General features: G+C 39.7%; 1 protein-coding gene across 1 annotated transcript in view; it reads left to right on the plus strand.

The window, feature by feature from the left end:
• MBD5 (methyl-CpG binding domain protein 5) overlaps positions 1–24,508 on the plus strand; it is a 225,853-nt gene that overhangs the window by 52,348 nt on the left and 148,997 nt on the right. Inside the window, exon 2 of the mRNA XM_045031982.1 lies at positions 2,026–2,122. The gene's annotated coding sequence lies outside the window, so the exon portion shown is untranslated. The remainder of the gene's footprint in view (positions 1–2,025; positions 2,123–24,508) is intronic.

The raw sequence follows: 24,508 nt of genomic DNA on the forward strand, positions 1-24,508 counted from the left end.
ATTACGCAGTTTTACATGTCAAAGCTGCAAAACCAGACAATCCTACCATAGCCATTAAATGTTAATGTGGGGGTAATAGAAATAAAATAGCAAAAGACGTACATGAATAATGAGAGGAGGGAACGAAGGGTTTGGTGGCGGGGGAGGAGTTAAAAAGAAAAAGGGTCAGGAATGTCATTCTTTCTAGAAACGTAGTCCAAATTGAGCTAGCTGCTCTCTGTGGTGATAAGCACAGCTTCAGCAGCTAGACCTCTGCCGAAAATTATGTCCTAGATTATTAATTGCTAATCTAAGTTTAACTCTGCCGCAAAGACTTTGGTTCTTGAGAACTCCAGTGATCATTTTTACAAAAATGGAAGAGTAGGTTTCTGCTCAGAATAGAGCAGTGGTATTCAGACCAGTCTGAGTAACCTAGAATTTTTTTTTAAGAATTAAATCTATTTAATCGGAAACCATCAGTTCTCAAATTTTTATACCTCTGTCAAGTGAGTTATATATCCACATACCATTGATAAACATAACTTTTGTTTGTTTGTGGGGCTGTCTCATGATAAAAAGTATAAATATATGTAATGTACTATGAGGGAGCAGAGGATTTGTTTTTAAACTACAACTATGACAAATCTCATTCTTACTATTTTTGTTGTATTTTTCATGTAGTCTAGAAAGAATTGTCACTAAAATGCACTTTAAAAAATAGCTTAATTTGGTGCTTCTTTTTCTACAAACATTAGAAATGCGGGCATACAGTAATTAAAATATATGTAACATATATACAAAATAGTTTTCCTTTGATACTTTGTGGGCAGAGACTCTATTTGAAAAGTTCATCTTCGGAAACTGATGGAACCAGTTTGGTTTAGGAGCCCTTCAGAAGAAAGTTATTTACCACCTAGTCTTGCATCACTGAAGTTACTGGGCACTTTACCATCAGCGTCAGTGGATACAGCATAAAGCCCTCATTTACTGACTTTTATTGAAGATAAAAAAAAAATTGACTGTATAGATCAAATGTTGGCAGTACAGATAAAGCCATGCAGCAAAACTGAGATAGTATAGCTTCTCAATTATAGCAGGCATGCTACACAGATTTAGAATTTTTGACAAAAAACAGATGCCTTTAAATGTACTTAATCACTGTGGCCCTGATCCTGCCTTGGGTATCATGTGGGTAGGCTACAGTGTTCATGTGGAGTCTATTAATATGATTAATGGAGCCTTACACAGGTGCAGCTGTCCACCCACAAGCTACACATTGCAATAATAGGCTCCAATCCTGCAAAAACAAATACTATCTGTAGAAATATGGTTGACCACAATAAAAGAATTAAAGATAAATGAAACTACTTACTTCATGTGTTAGACTGATAGCTGAACTATTGACCCTTAGCAGTCAGTGGAGTGTCTTTCCACTGGCATTTTAACATATAAATTAAATTCTAGATGAATCAATATGTCATGTCCCACCACAGTTTGAAAATTTAATTTGATTTCTGACATGTAAATGTATGTAGGTCCAGAAAATTCTATCCATTGTAATAAATTAATCCATATTTTATTTATTTTTGAGAACACAAATACTAACAAATGGCATTTTATGATTAGATTTGTTCTTGAACAAAGTTGTCTGTGAAAACTGCAACTTTAAATTTCAGGGTTTCTCTTCTGAAAGTTCTCGCTAAACAATTTTACTTCTCCAGAGTTGTACTGGATATAGTTTAATTTTCTTTCAGTATTCTTCTTTAACTTCCAGTCTGTATGTTCAGTATTGCTTTTATGTGTTCTTTAACATATTAGGTGGTAATTTTAATGGTGTTATTGCTATGGGAACCATAACTATGGATTTCTTGAATTTGGTGCATTTAAAATCTTAATCATAATATTTTATTAATATAGTTAAAGAATTAAAATAAAAGAGAATGTATTGTAAGCTAACAGCGTTATTCATGTTTGTACTTGTATTTTGTTTCTAAGAGCCCAATTAAGCTAAAATCAGTCTGACTTGTGTACTGTTTGTGTTTTTAGGTCGTGCTGGAGAATGTTGGTTTTTGGATATATAAGTGTTGAAGAACATAGTGTTTACAGACAAAATCCTTAAAATCTGGGTTTTTAGACATCAAAGGTAGGTAAAAGTTTGTCTATATTTAAATACGTGTATACAAACTAATACGTTTTGTTTTTTTCATCTCAAATATGTCCTATAAAGAACAGCACAAAAAGTTAGGAAGCCCAACTCAATTCTTCAGAAGTGTGAATGTCTATTATAAGGGTAATCATCATAGTATTAATAAGAAAGCATAGCTTCCTTTTTACTTAGGTTATAAAAATAGGAAACTTTATTCAACTAGTCTTCCTTCTGTTTAGTTTTCTATAGCCCCCCATAACTGCACTATCTATGTGTAGTGCCTGTGATGCCTAGAATGTCATGTTTTGGAATATAAAGAGCAGGTAGATAATCTGTTTGGAGGAATAGAGTTTATATATGGAAAAGAAATTGTAAACAACATATAATGTAAAATATAGTGATAAATTTTCTTAGATTTTTGTGTAGGATTTTAAGTGTATGACTCTCATTGATTTTAATTGAAGTGTGTGCCGCTATAACCCAGCATGCGCTTTGCTTTTAATATTTATCTTTATTCTGAAGTGTATGGACTCTGGCCACCAAAACACATGCCAGACATTCAGGAGACTTCTCATATGTGTTTTTCTATCCATTATACTTATTGGTAAATTGAATAAGTAATTAAAACGTTAGATACTGTTGTAACATGAAGAATTAATCTATTTATAGTTAATAAATGGAGATTTGAAATTTTATTGCCCTCCCCCAACTCCCTTTCCATTTTTGTTAAATTTAATCTGAGACATGGAATTTATATTGTAAATATTTGATTACCAGTACAGCTGATCAATAAGCAAAGCAATCAAGAAATAATTTTGTAATATAGTAAACTCCTCTCAGGCCAGTTTAATTCGCGTGCAATTTAGTTAGATGGATCTAAGAATGGCTTGGGGTGCCAGTTTTTCAGGGGGGGGCCAAATTGGATGGGGCCCCTGGGCACAGGCCCTCTGGGCCTTTGCATTAATCCACCACTGGTTGGGACTAGCAGCTAGGAGCCCCTGGCTGGGGTGCTCCCAGCAGCACCAGGGAGATTGGACCTACTTCCACCTCTGAGAACCTCCTGCTGGCCAGTCACGGAACTTCATGCAGCCAGGGAAGGTACCTGGAGGTGGGGCTGATCTTCCCTGAGAGAGGCTGTGCAGAGGAAGAATAAGTCCTGTCCCTACCCAGCCGATCTGGACTAGCAGCTAGGAGCCCCTGGCTGGCATGCTCCCAGCAGCATCGGGGGGGATCAGACTCACCGCCACCTCAAGGAGACTCCTCCAGCTGCAGGAAGCTCTGCAGCGGCTGCTTTCAGTGCCCAGCTCTGAAGACAGCATAAAAGTGAAGGCGGCAATTCCATAACCCCCCTACAACAGCATTGCAACCCCCCACAACTCCCTTCTGAAAATGTGAAACTGACTAATTTTCAAATCCTGTGGCTGTGAAATTGACCAGAATGGACCATGAATTTGGTAGGGTCCTAATGGTTGCTTGTAAACTGAGGTTATGTCTATGTTACAGATCGTTCAGCAGCACAGCTATGCCACTGTAAGGTCTACTGGGTAGATGCTTTTTGCCAGCAGGAGAGTTCTCTCCTGCTGATATAATTAAACCACCCCCAATGAGTCCCCGTTAGCTATGTCAGCAGGAGAACTTCTCCTGCCAGCATAGCTCTGCCCACACCAGCACTTTTGCCAGTAAAATTTATGTCAGTCAGGGTGTGTATTTTTCATACCCCTGAACAACAAAAGTAGTAGTGTAGACAAAGCTTGAGAAAATTGATATGGAAGTCATTGAGAATATGTGTGTGTACACACGCACACACACACACAGAGGTATTTTTACGTCAGTTTTCAGAGTGGAGCTGCATGTTAAAGAGTGGGGGGTCAGTTGCGTACAGTTCAAAAATATGATTTGCCCAGGAGGCCTTCCAATATCAAATTAAATGTTCTACACGTCCCCTTAAAATACTTCAGGTATGGACTGACATTTTCCTCCCATTCATTCTCCCTACTTTTCTCAGAAGTCCAATGCCTCTCTTCATCAGAAAGGTTGCAATATGAGGCAGTCCCTGCCTACTACAGGAGTTTATTTGGCTGGCTCTCCATTGCTTCCAACCTCTGCTTGCCTACGGAGCAAGGGACCAAGTGAACAGCCATTATTCTTATAGTTATTGTGCTATCGGAAGATTCCTTAGCCTGGATTCTCTATTGTTTTAGCGTGTCTTTGCGAATGTTAGTTACATGTTTCAGAGCTTTATGTTTTTATTTTAAGTTTTGTGATAGAGATTATATAATATATATCAGTTTGGGGTCTTTCCCATGCATACTCTGTGCATATATAGGACGGAGGATTATAAATGCAGATTATTAGGATGCACAACATGTGCTACAATACCAAAATTCTAAAAAGCAATTTAGTCCTTGGACTCACTCTCTACATGGTGGAATAAAAGTATCATAACTGACCGGTCTCTTGTGTGGTTGTTTCTTTCAGGTTGTGCATTTCAGCTACAAATAGGTGTGTGGTATTGCACCAAAACTTATTTCCTGTTTTGCATCTTGGGATGGAGAGCTACCACCCTTGTAAAAATGTCTTGGCTATACTGTAATTTCTGGTTTTGTTCATTTATTTTCTTTGAAAAAGTTTATTGAAAAAATAGATGTAGCTTAAAAAATAAAACTAGTTTAAATGGCATTTCTGATTAATTTACATATACTCTATAGATCACATTTCTTAAAGTCTTCTATAGACTTTAAGATTAAATTAGGATTTAATTACATAATGTCTTTTTGTTTAATTGAATGTATAATGAAACCTTGAAACTACACGCTTGCTACTTTAATTCCTCTTATCAGTCTTCAGGTATCTGTCTGACATTTAATACATGTTCCATCAGTTCAGTAAATATTTGTACAGATTGTTAAAGCTTGTTAATAGTTCCTGTTAGTAGGGCAGTATTTTATGCTCTTTTAAACCAGGTTACATTACAGGAGCCATCTCTGCTTCTGAAATCATTGTGCATTTGGGTAAATACTTCAGATTTCCATTTGATAGCCATATGTTTCAGGATCAGAAATTATACCCTCCTGTACAATAAATGGGACTAAATTGTTTCCATCTTTGAAACTTTCATAATTTTTATTTTGTTTTCCTGTTTTCTAAGTAAAGCATGAATCTACTTCAGTTAACACACAACACATTTCAGGGGGCATTTTGTTTGTTACATATTTTATTATCAGTACATATCAAATTTTAGAATAATTTCCATGCCTACCACAATAAGGAGGGCATTCTGTGGTTTCCATGTTGAAACTCTGGGTCAAGTTCATGTCTGGTATGACTTTGTACCTGATAAAACTCCACTGAAATTCAGTCCCTCCTAAAACATACCTATACAGTGATATTTACAAATCAGTACTCTCTGGCATTTGTTAGGCAAGTGGCAAGTTGAAATTTCTGTTTTTATGCAATACTGTTTTTTGTTTGCTTTTTAAAAAAATTTTATCTCATCCTCCCAGCCTCACGTTTGTCTCATCTACCTCTTCTGTCCTGTCTGATGCCTAGATGGCAAGTACTCTAGCCAAGACTTTCATCTTGGTTGTTTGTTTGTACAGTATTTAGCACAGTGGGGCCCTGATCGTTGACTGAGATTCATAGGCACTACTATAGTAGAAATAGTAGTAATAATACTAATACATGTTGCCATGTGAATTTAGCTCATTAACTAATTAATGTCCACCTCTGTGTGAGAGAGAATCCTATTATCTCCAGTTTATAGAAGGGTTTATCAAAGAGTTTGTAACTTGTCTAAGGCTATTTAGTATGTCTGTTTGAGAACAGAAATTATGCCTTTGGAGTTCCTGCTCAAAGAAAACCTCTCCTCTTTTGTGGCAGGCAAGCTGATCATGTTTTATTTTATACTTAATTTGCATTTGTTTAAAATGTGAATACACACATGCTCTTGTACCTAATATTCATTGAGTTGTAAGCAACCATTATTTTTAGCTTGCACATCTACATTTTTTAAATTATAGGTAAAAATTTAATAATTTTAATACTGTAGGCTTTTCCTTGTTTTCTAAAACTTGTTTTGTGGTAGGATACTGCTAATTCTGGTGTGCTCTTTTAATCAGCAATGCAAGACCATTCAGTGCAACCCATTGAAAACCGATCTATTTAGTAGAAAGTTTGTCCAGCCTGTAGAACTAATTTTCTTCTTCTTCTTACACATTTGGGCAGCAGTGATGTGACAGGGAAGAGCTCATTCCGCAGATCTTTGTGCCTGATTCGAGCAGAGTAAAATTGTGAATTTTGGATTTTAGTAGTGGGCCAGACCAAGGCTGATAGAGCATCAGGACTAGACTCAAATAGGGGCATGGCTCCGTGGCCCAAATATGGATTACTATCTAGTTAGTACTGTTGGAAGAGTGTGGAGTGTGTTTGTGTCTTCAGTTCTTTTAAATATCTGTCCTGGTTAAGTAACATTTTTCTTATTATAAGTTTTTCAGCTTCTTGGCTCTTGGGCCAAGTTTAACTGTAAAGGTGCTAACTGCCACCTAATATCATTCACCTCTCTTCTCCCTATGTTAAGGGGTGTAATATGCATCTGAGCCAAATAGGCCTCTCATTTATTAGGTCCTGGATCCACTTGGGCAACCTCAGTTCAATACTTTGTTTCCCTGTCAACTCTGCTAGATGAAAGCAGACAAGAAATAATTAAAGGGTTTGGAATACACACAGCTGAACGTCATGACTAGGGCCCTACTAAATTCACAGTCCATTTTGTTCAATTTCACAGACATAGGATTTTAAAAATTCTAAATGTCATGATTTCATCTATTTAAATCTGAAATTTCACTGTGTTGTATTTGTAGGGTCTTGACCCAAAAAGGAGTTGTGGGGGGTGTTGCAAGGTTATTGTAGGGAAGGTTGCGGTACTGTTACCCTTACTTTTGCGCTGTTGCTGGCGGTGGAACTGCCTTCAGAGCTGAGCAGCTGGAGAGCGGCAGCTGCTGGCCGAGAGCCCAGCTCTGAAGGCAGAGCCGCCACCAGCAGCAGCGCAGAAGTAAGGATGGCATGATATGGTATTGCCACCCTTACTTCTGTGCTGATGCCTGAAGAGTTGAGCCCTCAGTCAGCAGCCACCACTCTCTGTCCACCCAGCTCTGAAGGTAGCAGTGCAGAAGTAAAAGTGGCATGATATGGACTGCTGCTGGCGGGGTACTGCCTTCAGAGCTGGGCGCCCAGCCAACAGCTGCCGTTCTCCGGCTGTCCGGCTCTAAAGGCAGCGCACAAATAAGGGTGGCAATACCGTGACGCCCTTAAAATAACCTTGTGACCCCCTTGCATCTCCCTTTTGGGTCAGGACCCCCAATTTGAGAAATGCTCGTCTCCCTTGTGAAATCTGCATAGTAGATGGTAAGACCAGATTTCACGGTGGGAGACCAGATTTCATGGTCCATGATGCATTTTTCATGGCTGTGATTTTGGTAGGGCCCTATTCATGACCTATCATGAATCCCAAATATAAAAGACGGAAACAAACAATGGCAATCTTGTTGGAGAGAGACCAAGCTAAAGAAGGAGAGAAGGTAATTTTCTGTTTGAACCCTGTGGTGGTGAACTTGTTTATTTAAAAGATGTTGGCTTAATCCTTGAGAGGGACGCATATTTGTATGAACTGTTCTTGTACCATTGTGGCAAGAGAAAAGACATTTTTTGACCCATTTATTTTTGGCAAGGGAAGCCTTTGAATGTGTTTTGTTTGCTTGGGTGTAGACTACTCACACTGTTGGGGAGAGAGAACCCATCCTGTGATATCATATTTTGCATTTGGGTTAAGAAAAAAACTGATCTGAAAGTCTGGGGGAGGAAAGGCACTTCTTTTTATAGTGTTAACATTTTACCAGTTATTTATTTCCTTTAACTTATAACGTATGAATGGTCATGTATCACTAAATGTTTCAGCCTAAAGCTGGATAGAATTTTGCTCTTATTTTCCTTGTCCGTATATTACTTTTGTGAATCCAATATCTACAAATACCGAAGTGATGAACACCCTTAAAATGTGTAATGAACATATGTAATACTTTGGATGATGGTACAATGGTGGTATCTAGGAGGTGGCATTTCTGAAAGGCTTCCCAATTAGAGAGTTTGCTTGGGAAGGTTGGTAGAGAAACCAGTTCTCCCTTCTGCTTTGGATATCTGTAGGTTATTAATCTTATTTTTATAAAATGAGCTCTCTGATACTCCATATTTTTATCACCTGTTGGCATAAGCATAAATACAGTACCAAGACTTTATCAAGAGGGCAGTTTTCCTCCAGCTATGTTACTGTTCTTTTCAACAAGCATATGAAATAGAAAGCTTTCTCTACATAATATAGGTGGATTCTTCCAGTATTGTCTGTTTTGTTGGCACGCAGAAAAGCTTTTGAGTTTTTTAAGACAGTCTGTGTACACATTATGACACAGACTCACAGTGAACAGATTATTTGCTTTTGGATAAGCACAGCCTTTAAAATATGCTCTAATTTACCTGTCCTTTCCTGTTTCATTTAGTTGAATTGCTTGTTGCTTATATTAACTTAAAAATCAACAAACATAAATGAAGTTTACTAAGGCCTTGTCTACACTGGCAAGTTTATGCACAGTAAAGCAGCTTTCTGCGTTGTGACTCCCGAGATGTACACACTGCCAAGCCATTTAGTGCGCAGAAATTGCGCAGTTGCAGCTCTGTTTAAAAAAAAAAAAAAAAAAACCCACCCCGATGAGAGGCATACAGCTTTCTGTGCCGGGGGTGCAGCGCCGCAGTGCCACTATAGACACCCTGGTTGATTACAATGCTGCGATTGGCCACTGAGAGGTGTCCCACAATGCCTGTTCTCGCTTCTCTGGTCATCGCTTTGAATTCTACTGCCCTGGCCTCAGGTGACCAACCGTCATCCCCGCCCCTTAAATTCCTTGGGAATGTTGAAAGTCCCTTTCCTGTTTGCTCAGTGACACATGCAGTGGTCTCAATGCATCTTTCCAGGTGACCATGTCTGCTTTACGCACCAGGCGATCCCCCGCTTGGAACAATTCCGAGCTGCTAGACCTAATCAGCATTTGGGGAGAGGAGGCTGTCCAGTCCCAGCTGCGCTCCAGCTATACGGACAGATTTCATGATGCATGACAGAAAGGGGCCATGACCAGGACACGCTGCAATGCAGGGTCAAAGTGAAGTAGCTGTGGAACGCCTACCACAAGGTGCAGGAAGCAAACCGCTGCTCCGGTGCTGTGCCCACGACATGCCAGTTCTACAAAGAGCTGGATGCAATATTCGGTGGCGACCCCACCTCCACTGCGAAGTCCACTGTGGATACCTGGATGGCTTGCGTGCCAGTCGAGAGTGGACCAAGCCAGGAGGAAGAAATCTTGGATGAGGATGTGGAGGGGCAGGAGGACCCAGAGGCAGAGGACAGCTCAGAGGACAGAGATGCATGCAGCCAGGAGCTCTTCTCTACCCTGGAGGAGGCTAGCCAGTCCCAGCTGTCAGATCTTGGCAAAGCGTAAAAAGGAGAGGAGGCCCCTGGTAAGTGGCTTTGATTTTGGGATTCACTGAAGCAAGTTGTTGGGGGTAGGAGGGTTGCAGAAAGCAGGCTTGTGTCTGTATGATGCGTGTACCAGCCTAGTCTGAGCAGCGGAACAGGGTGTTGATTGACTCCCTCACTTCATGGGAATCTGCTTCAGAGATCTTCAGGAAACTCTCATGGAGATACTGGGCAATCCGCTGCCACAGGTTCTTCGGCAGAGCTGCTGTTTCTTGCTCCATTAAGGGTAACTTTCCCACGCCACTCTGCCATCACTAGGGTGCTGGGGGGGGACCATTACTGCACAAACGCAAGCCGCATAAGGACCAGAGTGGAAGCCGCAGTATTGGAGAAGACCCTCCCTGGATTTCCTGCCCACCCTTAGCAGCGAGATATCTTCCATTATGAACACAGCCTGTGGAAAATGTGGGAACAGGAACAGGATGGATTTGATTTAAATCATGATTTAAATCACTAGTCAGGAAGACTTGATGTAATCATGGATTTCTACATAGAAGTGCATTCTTGTTGGTTGTTATAACCTTAATACATATTCTTCACAACTCAGAGATAGATGTAGGTTACATTTTTAGAAGATACACACTATACATTTTAAACAGTGATTTATTTTTTAAACTTTTCAGATTAGTTTTACAGCTATATCAGAGAATGAATGATTGGTTATTTCATTTACGAAAGGTAATTGAAGCAGATATTTATGAAGTCATTGGGAGGTGAACTGTCTCCAATTGAATAGGTTAATCATTAATATTTGGAGGATTTTCTTGGCATGCTGTATTAGGAGGAGAACATCACCAGATAGACAGTTAAATAAAATAATTTAAATGTCTAAAACAACAATGTTAAGTATTCTGGATTTTTTTTCCAACAGCAAACACATAATATTTTAACAAAAAAGCATATGTCCCTCCCTTCTCACATTTATCTCCAGACTTCTTCTCCTTGTCCCGATCTATTCCACCCCCAACAATGTTCTATTCATTGAACTTTTTGAAACTTTGCTCTTTTAGAAAGAGGTAAGGGATTGACTCTGTATATACAAATTCGCAGAGGGACAATACTGTTGAGGTCTGTTATTTCTCACCTCTATATATTATTTATTTATTTAAAACATTTTTGCTGTTAACAAGCATGTTACCTCTAGAGACGGAAATCCAGTTTGAGAACTGCAAAATTAAGCATCTCTGATGGTATCTTCTAGAGTGACTGAGCACTGAGTCCCTTGGATAGATAGAAAGATTAACCTAAATAATCTATACAGAAGCCTATGGAACCCCATAAAATTGGGTCCCTAATCTGTGAACTATTGGAACTCATTTACAAAACTTTTCCTAAACATTACTATATTGTCTCATACTATAGAATTAGAATTTCTAATCCATATTCCATGCTGAGATACATTATAGCTCAAAGATATCTTAATTATAACTATCTTTAGATAGGTTTTTTTTCATTTTATCAAAAAAATCTGATTTAAATAAAAAAAAATCCATTATTTTTTTTTACATCATTGATTTTCATCCACCCTAGACAGGACTGATTATAAGGCCACCTACAGTACTGGCTCTCCCCAAGAGCCACATGCCCAGTGTACAGTACAGTCGTGGAACACTGATTTCCCCTGCCCCTGTGGTTACTCACCATTTAGGGGGGGTCTCATGGCTCATGTGTGCTTGCCTGGGGTCAGCCACATGTGAATAGTGGCTGTTTTTCAAAGCTCTGAATCAGTGGTCCGTGTTGCAAACAATACTGCTTCTGCATTTTGACTTCACAGATATGACCTTGGGAGCCCAGCCTCCCTCTGTGTTATCACAGCTGAACGGCTGTGCAGAATTAGAAAGCAGCCGCAAAGAACTAAGGAGGACTTTCTGCATGAGGTCATGATGCAACTCTTAGCGGCAGAAGAGGAAGAAATGCTCTCTGGGATAGCAGCCCAGAGTGCACCGCTCCAAATACCTCTGCAAATGCCACAAATGTGAACATGCTATTGCGCAGGCAGCTGACAGTGTGGACACACAACAGCGGTTTCCCTTCAGTGCTCTCTGAGCGGCGCTGTAACTCTGCCAGTGTAGACATATCCTAAGTAAAATCAAATAAAGTGAAACTTTGGGGGCAAGTCATTCACCAAAATTTTTTTTATCTTTTCTACAAAAAATTCCTGAAGAATGTGTATTAGTAAGAGAGTGTGGGTTTGGTTTGGTTTTCAGTGTACATACAGCACTGTTAAGGTGAGCATCCTGGGTTGTTATTTATGTACAGTGAGATGGAACGTTTTGTTTTCTTATGTTCTCTGTTAGATCTGGTTTATTTAAAGAGTCCAGAGCCTTAATTAACATCATGAGTGCTTTAACAGGTTTTAGAACTCAGATAGAAGAGGGGGAATAGTTGTAGAAATGAAGGCTGTTTTGTACAGAGTAGAGTACTATGTGACATGCCATGTCTAGTTTGGGGATTTTATTTCTTAGCCATCAGTGTTACTACTTCTTTATTGACCAGTAAAGGTCTCCCAGGAAGCCTTAAGATACTTTTTTGCTAAGCTAATGCAAATAAATTAATCAAAGCTAACAATCCACCTGATCCATTTATCAACAAACATTTTGACACTGTATTTTTACTACTGTATTATAAATGCATGACTCGCACATAGGCTGGATTCAGGGGACCATGATTAAGGATTGTGCAAAATGGAAATAAGTGTCCCAGGCACTCTGATTCTTTAATGGATCTATTCTCTCCTTGATCCATGCGTGGTTGCTTTTTTTGTTTTGTTTTAACAGCTTTCTGTAGTGGACAGTATATAACACTAAATAAGGACTCAATCATGCACCCGTTTGGTAAATGCCATGATCAGGTTCTGTGTATGTAAATATAGGATTGATGGACAGCATATACTGTTAAACTTTGTATTGGATTTTACCTTTCTAAAATTGTACATGGAAGATTGAAATACACCTCTACCCTGATATAACGTGACCCGATATAACACGGGTTCGCATATAGTGCGGTAACCCCAGGGCTTGGGCAGCAGGTCTCAGGCAGCTATTTAAAGGGCCCGGGGCTCCGGCTGCTGCGGGGAGCCCTGGGCCCTATAAATCACCGCTGGAGCCCTGCTGCTGCTACCCCGGGGCTGCGGCAGCGGAGCTTGGCCAGCGGTTTAAAGGGCCCGGGCTCCCCGCAGCAGCCAGAGCCTGAGGCTCTTTAAATCATTGCTGGAGCCCTGCCACCGCTACCCTGATATAACAGGGTTTCATCTATAACGTGGTAGGGATTTTTGGCTCCTAAGGATCGTGTTATATCGGGTTAGAGGTGTAGTACATTTTTATATTATCTATAATGATGATAAAGCATAGAATCAAGAAAAGCAGGTTGTCTAACCAAACTGAGGGAAGAACACAACTTTTACTTGCTCAAATTTCCACAGCAGGTGAATGCCCTCTCCAGCTTGCAAGACATATACAGTCTAGGGTTGCCAGGCATCCGGTTTTCACCAGAACACCCGGTTGAAAAGGGACCGGGCCACTAAAAGTCTGGTGAGCGGTACAGCAGGGCTAAGGCAGGCTCCCTGCCTGGCCTGGCTTTGCACAGCTCCCGGAAGCAGCCGGCATATCCGGCTCCTAGGTGCAAGAGTGGCCTGGGGGCTCTGTGCGCTGCCCCCACCCGCTAGCGCCACCCCCACGCTGCCTGCCCCAGCCCTGAATCCCTTCCCGCACCCCAACTCCCTCTGGAGCCCGCACCTGAACCGCCTGCCCCAGCCCTGAACCTCCTCCCACACCCACACTCTGTCCCAGAGTCTGCGCTCCAAACCCCTCGGCCCCAGCTCGGAGCCCCCCCTTTGCAACTCTAATCTCTTATCTCTGGCCCCACTCGAGAGCCCACATCCCCAGCACTGTACACTTTGTACACTTTGTATTCTGTGTTGTAATTGAAATCAATTTATTTGAAAATGTTGAAAACATCCAAAAATATTTAAATAAATGGTATTCTGTTATTGTTTTAACAGTGCAATTAATCACACAATTAATCCCATTAATTTTTGTAATCACTTGACAGCCCTAGTTTCTAGGTCTGTCTCCAGTCTAAATTAATAGGTAGTTTCTTCTGATCTGTCATTAAACCCTTGGTGGCCATTTGCCATTTTTTATATGTTTTATGTCCTTATAGCAGCGACCCCTTTGTGTGTGGCTATCTGTGTCTCTAATCTTTTCCTGTCTTTTGAGAAAGCAGTTGTTTCTCCACCCATAGATTAGATCGTATGGTGGGATTTTCAAAAATATTTAAATTTGTTAGGAACTCAAGACCCGTTGACCCTGAATGTTACTTTACTTGTGATTACCAGAAAACAATTAAAAAATAATAAACAGTAGTGAATGTACCCCTTCTGTAGTGTCACTGACTTCAGCCAAATCTTTTAAATAATGTTTGATTTGAAATCTTGGATTAAGTAAAGAAGCTAAAGACTGCCTAAACAGAATTCTCTTACCATTTTCACCAAGTTGAAATTCCCTTTCCATAGGAATAAGATTAAAACCCAAAACTAAACACACACAATTCCTGTTTAAATTTAATGATCCCCAGTTATTCTACAGTTGCATCATGCTGAGGAAGATCTTTATCAAGAATGTAGGGAAGATTTCAACTCTCTCTTGAAGCAGTTAGTGTAAATAAATTGCAAATTAAAGTGGCTTCCAAGATTCAAAATGAGAAGTTGGTGCAAAAAAAGCATATTTTTCAAGGGAAAATAATTCCCATACCATTTTTTTTCTGTTACCTAATTGATCAAATTATGTTGAAAATTGTCTGATTGTTATTTTTGTTGCTAACTGGCAAAATATTGCAAAATTCTGTGGTACTAAAGTGAATTAGTTTTCTATCTCTAAAATTGACATTTCTGTGGTAGAAACTGGTAAATCCATGAGTTCTTTTAGTATCAACTATTTCCTAAAGACCTTGTGGGATAAGCAATGGAAGCTTTTGTATGCAAAGCTTTAGCTTTATTTGCATGTCATCCACATGTTTCAGTCCACACAAACTCAGTAGTTTGGATAACTCTAGAACAAGTACTGTTTTTCTAATTCTAATATTCTAATTCTGCCAGGAAGTGTTTGTGAAATCTTGTCTTATAGTTGCACATATTTTGGATGTAGCACATCACAAGATTTCTATAATTAGGACCTTACCAAATTCATGGTCCATTTTAGTTAATTTCACGGTCATATGAAATTTACAATTTTTAAAATCCTGATTTCAGCTACTTAAATCTGAAATTTCATGGTGTTATAATTGTAGGGGTCCTGACCCAAAAAGGAATTGGGGGAGGAGGGTTTGCAAGGTTATTGTGGCGGGGGGGGGGGTTGCAGTACTGCTACCCTTACTTCTGCACTGCTGTTGGCAGTGGCACACCCCCCCACTCCTCCCCCCCCGCAACACCCTTTTGGGTCAGGACCCCCATTTTGAGAAATGCTGGTCTTTCCGTGAAATCTGTATAGTATAGGGTAAAAGCACACAAAAGACCAGATTTCACGTTTGGGAGACAAGATTTCACAGTCTATGATGCATTTCTCATGCTGTGAATTTGGTAGGGCCCTATCTATAATCCTTCTGTTGGTTGCATATCAGCTTTTGTTTTTCTTAGAAGAGCACTCTGGCTAAAATAATGGAGCAGGATCTACCTTCATTATTTAGCTTAATTGCACAAACTTTTTAAAGGGAAAAATGTATTTAGAGATATATGGGAAACACTGTGGAAAGTAAAAGAAAATGATTCATCTCTGCCATATGAACAAGCCAAATTAAAATATTTTAGTTTGTCTCCAACTTAAGTATATAGAACAATTCATAATGAAAAATTCAAAGGTGGTTACTCTGTTAAACCTAGCAGATTTTCTTCTAAGTTTTAATTTTAAAAGTGACTAGCAAAGAAAGAAAAGTAAGTTGTTGATTTTTTTCATGATACGTAAAGAAGGCCTAAAAAGTTATGGGTTTTGCTATTATTTTTAAATTTTGCTTGTTGGTTTCCTCTTTAGAAACTTAGGACCTGTTTTGGCTTGAAGAGTCTCCGTCATAATGCAGAATTAGAGAAATGGTGACATCACAAGAGATGAGAGTGAAAGTTAAACATAAGAGAAAAGAGGGATTTTTACTCGGTGTTTAAAATTCTTTGGCTGGGATATTCAAAAGCACTTATCATTGGCCTAACTTGTCGCACTTTGCAGCCATAAGTGGGTTTGTTTTGACTAGGAATTAACTGTGTGATTTTAAAAAGTAGTAACAAATACATTAAAAACTGCAGTGTAGACAAAACATTGTAGACTTCAGCTCATCCAGTATAGCATGGTTTTTGTACACTAGTTTTTTATAACATGCTAGTTTGCACGCGTTACTTAATATCTTCTAACTTGTTTATATCAGAGGTGGGCAAACTAAGGCCTGCAGGACCATCCTGCCCAGCCTCTGAGCTCCTGGCCCAGGAGGCGCCGTCAGCCACCGGTGCTCCAGGCAGCGTGGTAAGGGGGCAGGGAGTGGGGCGGGGGGAGGGTAGATAGCGGGCAGGGGAGTTTGGGGTGGTGGTCAGAGGGTGGGGTGGTCAGGGATAACGGGTTGAATGGGGTCTTGGGGGGCAGTTAGGAAGGAGGGGGGTTGGATGGGGCAGCAGGGGACAGTCAGGGGACAGGGTGGCTGGATGGGGCAGAGGTCCTGGGGAGGGGGGTGGTGTCAGGAATGAGAGGAGGAGTTGGATGGGGTGGCAGGAGTCCAGGGGCGGTCAGGGGCCAGGGAGCGGAGGGGGATGGGGCAGGGGTCCCAGAGAGGCCATCAGGGAACAGGGGAGTTGGATGGGGCAGGAGTCTGGGGGGGACAGATAGGAGGTGGGGGCCAGGCCATGACCCCCTCCCCTAACCGTCCCTCCATACAATTTACGAAACCCAATGTGGCCCTCAGGCCAAAAAGTTTGCCCGCCCCTGGTTTATATTGAAATTTTAAAAAAAGTATAAATGGGAGTTCTGAAAATCACCTGTAATTTCAATGACTGATTAATACTTTGAATCAAGGAACCTGTTGAAAATGCAACACCTTCTCTTCAATTAAGCAATGGAGCTCACAATAAATATTCTTTAGACCTCTCAGGGTAGTGTGCTCAAGCTAGCACACTAAAAATAGCAGTACAGACTGGTGTGGCACAGGCTAGCTTCCCAAGTACAGAAGCAGGGGGTTGGGTAGGCTTGTACTTGGGCGGGCAGCCCATGCCATAACCTCCACATTGGTATTTTTAGTGTGCTACTTGAGCAGAGCTAGCGTGTGTCTGTCTACCGAGCTGGGAGGCATGATGCTGGCTGCAGTGTAGACATTTTCTCCGAGGTCCTAGCAAGAACACACACACTCTCTCACACTCATGCTGCAAGAAGGAAGGTGGCTCATTAGCAGGGCCTGGGTGATGAGCAAGAGGAAAGGTCTCTTTACTGCTTCATTCTGCTTTGATCAAGGGATAGCTCTGTTTTGGTGTTACTATATACATTTTTGGTTGGAGAATAAACTGCCTTGAAGGAAGGGCTTGAACAGTCTCTTTTTTGGCAGGCATTTAATCCTGCCTGGTCTGGGGAAACAGGCCAGCAGGTCTACGGTCAACTTGAACACACACTTTTAACACAGGGCATATTTAACAAAACTAAAGTCATTCAGAACAGTTCATTTCTGTGTCCAAGATAGGGGCTGACTGTCTTTATTCTGGGAGCAATTACTCAAGAATTTCTACAACAATTATGCTGTATTTTAAGAGCTAGTCCAGAAATGGAAGAAAAGAAAAGCAGCTGCAGCAGTACAATAAAAAAAATGGATGTTCAGATTTATGGTTTTAAAAATGGCTGCTAACTGAAACTTCCTAGCTACCTCTTGTTTTTATCGCATGGCAAGCACAATATAACTGCAACTTCTCTTCCCTATGATGAACAATGGAAGTGCTGAAATTACAGTTTTTGACATTTTTCTTAAAATAAGTTGGAATTGACCAGATCCTTCATCTGGTCTAACTTTGCATAGCTCCATTGATTATAATAGAACTACACCAATTTACACCAGTTGATCTGGCCCAATTGACAGAGATGATGCTTTTAAATTCAATCCCATGTAAATATTTCTGAAGATGACATACAGACTAAAGAATTGGTATGATATTCCCTAATTGTTGTCCTGTGTTGGAGGAATAGCTCAGCGGTTTGACCATTGGCTTGCTCAACCCAGGGTTGTGAGTTCAGCCCTTGAGGGAGCTATTTAGGGAACTAGAGTAAAAATCTGTCTGGGGATTGGTCCTACTTTGAGCAGGGGGTTGGTCTAGATGACCTCTTGAGGTCCCTTCCAACCCTGGTATTCTATGAGAGGTGCAGCATTCTGCTTTCTTTGCTGAATAATGTACTACCACATTCCTGGAACTATAGGGATGATTTTATAAATATTGGCAATTGCAATTGGTAAAATCCAAGTGAATAAAAAGGCTTTCACCATGGCTAGCCACCCCAAGTATGTACCTATTCAAGACCCTAGGCTGGGGTGGCTAACCTGAGCCTGAGAAGGAACCAGAATTTACTAATGTACATTGCCAAAGAGCCACAGTAATACATCAGCAGCCCCCATCAGCTCTTCCTCCCGCCACCGCCAGCACCTCCTGTTTGCCGGCAGCCCTGCCGATCAGCACCTCCCGCTCCCTCCCTGTGCCTCCTGCCTGCTGTGATCAGCTGTTTTGCAGTGTACAGGAGGCTCTGGGATGAAGGGGGGAGGAGCAAGGGTGCAGCAGGCTCAGAGAGAGGGCGGGAAGGGGCAGGGGCCTTGGGGTAAGGGGTGGAGTGGGGGAAGGGCCTGGGGTTCAGCAGGGGAAAGTTGGCAACTATAGTTCCAGCCCCAGAGTCAGCACCTATGCAAGGAGCCGCATATTAAATACTGAAGAGCAGCAAGCAGCTCCAGAGCCACAGGTTGGCCACCCCTGCCCTAGGCAGTACTCGGGGAGCTAGATCATCCTGCCGCTCGTGCTGCACGGCCACATTCTGTTTTTAGCATGTTAGCTCAACGAGTGCTAGTATCTCTCCTTGAGCTGGGAATCATGGTCCCAGCTCAAAGTTTGGACATAGCCTTACAGGCATGAAAATAAAAGATATGGCATTAGCTGACCTCATAAAAATTATAGAGAAATTAAACTTTCCATTTAGAGTGTGTCATGAAAACAACAATAATGAAAATTGTCTTTAATCAATTTTGTTCAGTATTTGGACACGTTGTTCATTTATGCAAGAATTTCTGAAGTCGGCCTGAAAGAACTACTACTATTTAGGACACAGCCCAGTATGAAATTATAAAAGAAACCGAGAATGCAATTCATATATGTATTCCAACATCGTGAAACAGGCTGTGAGTTTTGTCATCTTGATATGTAAATTATGACTGGAAGATGAAAGAAAACTAACAAAATAAAGGAGGGTATAGTATAGTATAATGAATTAATTGCTATTCTCACAAATGCGAACTGGAAATGAAAAACAAAGCTGGCTACAGTTATAATTATGAGACACCAGTGGAAGGTCAGTACATGACAGAGTCTCTCTAGGTGAACCTCACAAATTCTGTGTCCACTGCAGTATGCATTCACTTAACAATCTTACTAACTCCTGTTGATAAAGTCTGATGATTCTTAATATCGAGTGTGATAAGTTTTACTTTTTTCATACATTCTTCCTAGAAAAGCAGAGATGATACTCCATGTACCTAAACCACAGATATTTTAAGGATTTGAGTGAAATAAATAGACATTTGTAGAGCATAGATTCAATAGGCAACTAAACAAGCAACAGTGGCAAGTCCGGCTAATCCGATACATATGTACGTATGGCGACTGAAAGACATTTCCAGTGTTAAATGGATTGAGCATCAATTCCTGTGGCCAGGAAAATTGATATTGAACATTTTTCAATCTCCAGATCTTGTGTGCTTGATCTTTGTGGTACTTTATGCCGTTGTATCCCTAAGATAAGAAGTAGTGACAGCGTATGCAGAAAGGATATCCAACAGATACTAGGATCAAGCTGCAGTAGTCAAGGTCCTAGGTTTTTGGCTTCCACAGGTATGAAGAAAAGTGATGTTCTCTACAATAAAAGACATTCCTACTACACAGATCTATGATAAGTAAAGAAAATTGAAAATACATTTATTTTTTGTTGTGGTTGATCTTGTGATCTCAAGTACTGACTATTGATTTAAAGTCCTATAACTCATGATCAAGAGATTTGGCTACAGTTTCTGAATTTTCTGTATATGTCAGATGATACAAGTGAAGAACATGAGTGAAATCCTGGCTCTATTGAAATCAACGGCAAAAACTCCATTGACTTGAATAGGGCCAGGATTTCACTCGATGTTTGTCCATTGGCTGAAAGATATGGTACATTTGATGTTAACTCAGGTAATACAGGTGAACAATTTCAGTTATGTGGAAGACTGATCAATATGTCATTTTGCTCAAATCTCGCCACTCTTGTCTGCTGCAAGTCCCTTTAAGTGTAAGGATTTTAGTACATGATGTTACTGCTTTGGCTCTAGTTGTTGCATCAGCTGAAATAGATGCATGTGAGTTCATCAGGTTTAATATTTATTAAAAGCCGGCTGTGATCCATGATGAAAGTAAAATGTGATGTTCTTCCCAGTTTGCATATTAATACACTCAGATCATTCAAATGAGAAAACCTGAAACATCTTGCTGTGTAGTAATTCTGACAGCAAATCACCAACTGTAGAAGGAAAATATTCTAATAATCTGTTATATTTTCTTAAAATGCCATATTACTAATGTTTGGTGTGAAATACAGTATGTCACATACAATTTCACTAATATGGGATTATTTTTGATATAATGTCTGTAGTGCCTGTAATACTGGCAAAACAATTATTTTTCCAATTTTTTTAAAAGTTTGTTTTCTGTTCAGTAGTTGAAGGATCGAGAAAAATAAAATTCTTCTGAGCCTTGTCAGGCATCTTCTTTGGTATGACAGTGTACAATTCAATTCTCCTTTACCAAATGGCTTTCTGTAGCATAATCGTCTTTATATTTAAAAAGCTTCTTTCTGATGCCTTTTTTCCCCCCGGAAGACATTTAAGAATAAGTAGTACATGCCTGTAAACATAACCTCTCAGAAGTTTTCATTTATAAATACTATTTTTTTAATTATTTTGTTCTAAAATGTTTAAAAATATGCTGTTTATAGCTAAAAATGCATGTCACTTAGAGACCCCATAGCTTGATTGGTTTTAACCTCCCAGTTTTAAACTTCTTGGGGTGCCAATTTTAATACCCCAGTTTTTGTTTGCTCCCCTGTTTTAGAAAATAAAATAGTGCCATGTTCAGTGTGTGAGGAAAATATTGATATTTCATCTTGACTGTACAAAAAGACTTTTGTAAAATGGTTTCTCTTTGTCCTGTAGGAAGGACATAAGAAAGAGTTTTAAAGCTTCTAGTTTTCTTGTTATCAGAATGGGTCTATGCTTTTATGTATTGTTTTTGAAAAGTGCAGTTCTGATACATTTTATGGACTTTGTCATTTCCGCTTTGAAAAAAGAAAAATAAATATCCAGCACGACTGAGTGAGGCAATGTGTCTTTAAGATATATTGTCTGATATCTAGAAAGTAACTCTGCGTTATAGAACAAGTTATTGGGCTTGAAATTTTATGGACTGTTTTAGGCAGGTCAGACAAATGATCATGATTGTCCCTTTTGGGTTTACATTATGAATTTTTAGTGAATGGCTTTGTTTTGGGGAACAGGACTTGAAAGCTAAATATCTTTTGAGAGACTAATTGATGCTTTGTAATTAAAAACTAGGGCTGTCATGCGATTAATCGCACTGTTAAACAATAATAGAATATCATTTATTTAAAATTTTTTGATGTTTTCAAATATATTAATTTCAATTACAACACAGAATACAGAATGTACAGTGCTCACTTTATATTTATTTTTATTACAAGTATTTGCACTGTAAAAAAAATAGTATACTTCAATTCACCTAATACAAGTACTGTAGTGCAATCTCATTATAACAAAAGTTGAACTTACAAATGTAGAATTATGTACAAAATACAACTGCATTCAAAAATAAAACAATGTAAAATTTTAGAACCTGCAAGTCCACTCAGTCCTACTTCAGCCAATTGCTCAGACAAACAAGTCTGGTTACAATTTGCAGGCGATAATGCTGCCCACATCTTGTTTACAATGGCACCTAAAAGTGAGAACAGGCATTTGCATGGCACTGTGGTAGCTGGCATCGCAAGATATTTACATGCCAGATGCGCTAAAGATTCATATGTCCCTTTATGCTTCAACCACCATTCCAGAAGACATGCATCTCTGCTGATGATGGGTTCTGCTCGATAACGATCCAAAGCAGAACGTACCGATGCATGTTCATTTTCATCATCTGAGTCAGATGCTACCAGCAGAAGGTTGATTTTCTTTTTTGGTGGTTCGGGTTCTGTAGTTTCTGCATCGGAGTATTACTCTTTTAAGACTTCTGAAAGCATGCTCCATGTGCTGGGTCATCATCTGAGACAGCAATAACATGAAATATATGGCACAATGTGGGTAAAACACAACAGGAGACATACAATTCTCCCCCAAAGAGTTCAGTCACAAATTTAATTGATCCATTATTTTTTAACAACCATCATCAGCATGGAAGCATGTCCTCTGGAATGGGGGCCGAAGCATGAAGGGACATATGAATGTTGGGCATATCTGGCACATAAATACCTTGCAACCCCGGCTACAAAAGTGCCATGCGAACACCCGTTCTCACTTTCAGGTGACACTGTAAATAAGCAGTCAGCAGTATCTCCCGTAAATGTAAACAGACTTGTTTGTCTTAGTAATTGGCTGAACAAGAAGTAGGACTGAGTGGACTTGTAGGCTCTAAAGTTTTACATTGTTTTTTTTGAAGTTTTTTTTTGAGTGCAGCTAAGTAACAAAAAAAATCTACATTTGTAAGTTACAGTTTCATGATAAAGAGATTGCACTACAGTACTTGTTATGAGGTTAATTGAAAAATACTATTTATCATTTTTACAGTGCAAATATTTGTAATAAAAAATATGAAGTGACACTGTAAACTTTGTATTCTGTGTTGTAATAGAAATCAATATATTTGAAAATGTAGAAAAACATCCAAAAATATTTAATAAATTTCAATTATATTCTGTTGTTTAACGGTGTGATTAATTGCGATTGTTTTTTTAATCACAGTTAATTTTTTTGAGTTAATCATGTGAGTTAACTGTGATTAATCAACAGCCCTATTAAAAACATATACTCTTGATGTGTCTGGAATCAGGACCTGCTACCAAGCCAATCTCCAGGCAACTAAAGAGCACATTGGTTTGGTTACACCACCTGGTTGTTTGTAAGAGTCAGCAGCCCAGCTCTTAAGCCCAGCAGCAGTTCAATGGCAGCTTAAAGCATTTGCCCACAGCTGCAACAGATTCTGCACCGGCTCTTTCCCAGACTTGCTTCTGCCTTGTTCAGCCCTGCTGCTGCCTTAGCCCCAACCTTACCTTACTTCAGATAGTCCTGACCCTCTGCTGTGATTCCTGATTTCATCTCTGACCCTTAGCTCTGGCCTCTGATTTCAGCTCTGACTGGGCTTCAACTCCTGACTTCTGAATTCAGCTCTGTCACCTAGCTGCTGGCTCTGACCTCGGCTCCAAATCCTAACTATGACTCCTGCTATAACCACTCACCCTGATCACACACACTGGTCACTGACAAGATGCCCCACATTATATTTCAGGGATTTTAAGAAGAAACAAACAAAAAACCAAGCATGCAGTCACACACACAAATACAACTAAATGATTTTTTTTTTCAAATTAAATTTATAGTGAGAAAATATTCCTAAAGTATGTTTTTGGTGATAAATAGCAATAGCCACATCTTACTCACATAGCTTCTTAGATATAATTTAAAGGGAGAATCAATTTACTTTCCTGACTAAAACAAGTTTTTACCACGGTGCAGTGGACAGTGCACAGCCCACATAGTTTTGGAAGAGCAAGCTGGATTCTGCCCTCCATATATGCAACCTTAAATCTACACCCTTGTGTATATATTTTAAAATACAACTTGTAATGGTATTGTTGCATATTATTTCTGTTATAGTACAATTATACATGTGTCATCTCCCTTATATGCACTGAGAGACAAGGTGTTTGAGGTGATATCTTTTACTGGACCAGCTTCTGTTGGTGAAAGGAACAAGCTTTCGCGCCCTTGTACCTTGCAATACTGTTTAAAATCGTGTTCTTTATATGCCAGTTGGTAGAATACATGAAAGTCACTTATTTGTAAATTATATTGTAAACCGTGTTTATTAAACATAATACAGTACTTATTAAATGTACAACAGAATAATGTGTACTAACTTATATAGGCCACCCACATTTGCAGCTATATTACTTTCATGCTTAACTACCTTATCCCCTAACTTGCAGCTAAGAAATAATGTGCTACTTGTTAACTAGAAAATAGAGTATATAGATGCTGAAAAAATTATTAAATACATTCCTCAAAAGAACAGCAATATAAAAAAACAATAAAGATGTACTGAATGAATATGACGATAACATTAGTTTATGTAGAAAGGAATGGTAACAATGTTACAAGATGCTAAACATGTATCAAGGGATGTAGGCAGGCATCACAGGGTGCTATGGACAGGTATCCGGGATACCTACCACTGCTTCTAGACTCGATGCATTCTGGGTAAATTTTGCAGTGCA

This window comes from Mauremys mutica, chromosome 10, assembly GCF_020497125.1.
Source record: "Mauremys mutica isolate MM-2020 ecotype Southern chromosome 10, ASM2049712v1, whole genome shotgun sequence".
Classification (NCBI taxonomy): domain Eukaryota; kingdom Metazoa; phylum Chordata; order Testudines; family Geoemydidae; genus Mauremys; species Mauremys mutica.